We start from the raw sequence: 3,343 nt of genomic DNA on the forward strand, positions 1-3,343 counted from the left end.
TCGACCGGAGGGTCGTATTATAGCCTCGAGTGGCGTATGTGTTGTATGTGGTATTTTGGGGAACTCACTAAGCATTATGCTTACAGTTGTTGTGTTATGTGTTTCAGGTACTAGTGATGAGCGTGGGAAGGTGCTAGCATGATTCGTACACACACACACACATATTGGAGTTTATGTTTGAGATTCTGGGGAGATGTTTAGTGATGATAATATTTGATACAATATGTTTTGACATTATTTTATGAGAAAATGTATGTTTTTTTAAAAAAAAAATTGTTTTGAAAATTTACGTTGTTACAAGTATAAATAAACCCCTAAAGCATCAGATTTCGGGACTAGAAACCCTAGAAGAGTTCATAGCCGAAATTGTGCCTCATCCCCTCTCTCCAATATCATCATCTTGCTTGTGTGGTGTTTATAAGTCATTAGAGGAGTGACATTTGTGACTCTAAGCTTCAAGACAATAAGATTCAAGCCATTGTTGAATAGGTAATTAACATTGATCTGTTTTCATATGATAATTTCGAAATATGTATGCTAGATCTAGGGTTCATAAGTCTTGGATGAATTGCATGTATAATAGAGAAACCTAGTGTAACGCCCGTAGATCAGGGCTAGTCAATTTAGAGACAATAAGCGTCAAAAATGACTTTTTGATAGAAGATTATTTAGGATGAATAATCCGAACTAAGTTGTAGTATATGTTACAAGGTTTCCGTGCATATAAAGAACGCCAAAATCCGAGTTATAACAAAGAAGTTATGACCTGTCGAAGTTTCGCGACAGAACCGACACGACACAGCGCGACGTAAAAAGTGAATTTACGTTAGAGCGATATTTAGCCTTAGCAATCTAAACAAGAATCGAAGATCTCGTTGTTGGTATCGAAGCGATAAAAAGTTAGGCGAAAACGGACGTCAGACGAAGAAGTTATGAATTTATAACGAAATTTTCTGTCCCGGCCTATTAAAAATAAATAATAAAAATAAAAGTCAAAATTAGCCGACGGAGTCTAAACGAAAGTCGTAGAGCGTAGTCTCACCTACGCGTGGATATAAAGAACGTCGAAAACGGAGTTCGTATGAAGAAGATATGAATTTTCGAAGTTTATTAATGAATTAATAATTAAATTTAATTATTAAATCCCGGTATTATCCGAAGGCAAGTCATCGGACTCATCCGAAGTACGCCCCGCGTACAGCGAAGCATGATGACCTTCGCACTCGAGTTCTTCGGATGACGCATGCAGTGACGAATTCGGGCGCGTACGCCCCGTGTACTCTGAGGCTCCAGCCTCCTATAAATAGGATGCGAGGGCAGCCGGTTCTTTTGTTCATTTTCCCTCTTCTCTCTCCCGTTTTGCATCGATTTGCGTGCCAGAAATACCCCGAAGCCCCGGTATTATTCTCAAGCCCCGAAGCAAGTCCCGAAGATCCCGAGAAGTGCGGTTGCCGAGCAGAAGCTTTGCCCGCGAGAAGTTTGATTTTTGTGGAGATCTTCCAGATCTACCGAAGAATACTACTTCTGCAAGTCGTAGTGTTGTCCGATCATCTTCTGATCAAGTGAGTGTATACTACCTTTCATAAACACGATAATAATACAAGTATGGGTTGAGTGTATTAAGTATATTGTTGTTTATATGTGTGAGCGTGTAGTTACTTTCTTCGAACATATAAAGATGAAGTATTTGCTATGAAATACGTACTATGTGTTTATATGTTATTTGTCTATTTGAGATGGGCATGGAAATTGGAGTTTTATACAGGTGTTAAATGATTTAAACTGTGTAAGTATTTATATCTACAAAATTGTTGGGTAGAACATAGGTAGATGGAATAGTTGGTGACTATGGAGTTAGCGCCTATTGTATAAACCTTGGCGACGATGTGACTTCGTGCCTATTTGATAAACCTTGGTGACTATGGAGTTAGCGCCTATTGTAAGTAAACATTGGCGACTATGGAGTTAGCGCCTATTGTTGAGTAAACCTTGGTGACTATGGAGTTAGCGCCTATTGTAAGTGAACCTTGGTGACTATGGAGTTAGCGCCTATTGTTGAGTAAACCTTGGTGACTATGGAGTTAGCGCTTATTGTTAAGTGAACCTTGGTGACTATGGAGTTAGCGCCTATTGTAAGTAAACCTTGGTGACTATGGAGTTAGCGCCTATTGTTGAGTAAACCTTGGCAACTATGGAGTTAGCGCTTGTTATGTGAACCTTGGTGACTATGGAGTTAGCGTCAGATAACTATGGATTTAGTACTTGATAAATAAGCTTTGGCAGCAATGGAATTCGTGCCAAATTTCTTACGAATAAATGAATGAAGGATAGTTGGTTCTTAGGGTAAAACCTTAAGAAGATAATGGGGATGGGTAATTGGGTTGATTGTTTGCTGATTAAATATAATAATTATATTATTGTGGGTTGAAAACCCTATATGCTCACCAGGCTCCCAAGTCTGACCCACTCAGTTTTCTTTTCATTACAGGTAATGGCACAAGGGTATAAGTTGGTGGACTTGACGAGAGATTTTGGATTATAGATCAGTAGTTAAATAACTATTGTAAGGTCTATTTTATATTGTTTATGCTTTTGGTCTGTATCGAATATGACATCCCAAGGTTTTATTATTTAATGAAAATACATTCTCTTTGAGAAATGTTTGGATAAATGGTTATCATATTTTTTGGTTTTTGGGAACAAATTCCGCAACAGTTTTCTTTAAACGATTACTCTGATTTTAAAAACAAAGCATAAACAAATCGGTCTTTTCTGGCCGTGAAATTAGGGATGTCACACCTAGATCCAAGCTTTAGGGTTTGCATGAGCACACAAGATGTTCTTTTGGCTCAAACCCATCAGTGGTATCAGAGCCAGGTTGGTTTTTATTGTATTTGATGCTTGGTATTTCATTCATGCTTTAAAAATTCGTTTTTTTGGCCCTCTAACTGACGAACTCGTCGAGTCCCAATGTGAACTCGACGAGTCCACATTGGGAATTCGGCGAGTCGGGCTGTCAGATAGAGGATATCTCGGGATTTCTTGTTGTTTTGCTGAAGGATAATTACCAAAACTATTTTTGACTAATAAAATGTGGTTTTTATTATTATTATTATTATTATTATTATTATTATTATTATTATTATTATGTGATTATCCTTACCAAAACAAAAGATAATTACCAATTAATTGAATAATAAACTCCTTATGTGATAAAACTTGATTATTTAAATTATTTGATGAATTATCTTGTAAATAAGATGAAGAGGTCAAATTTAGATAATCATTAAATTAAATGTTTAATTTTAAATTATTTGCTATTTGATCCTATGTGTTTTGAAAA

The sequence above is a fragment of the Lactuca sativa genome, chromosome 3 (assembly GCF_002870075.4).
Source record: "Lactuca sativa cultivar Salinas chromosome 3, Lsat_Salinas_v11, whole genome shotgun sequence".
NCBI lineage: Eukaryota > Viridiplantae > Streptophyta > Magnoliopsida > Asterales > Asteraceae > Lactuca > Lactuca sativa.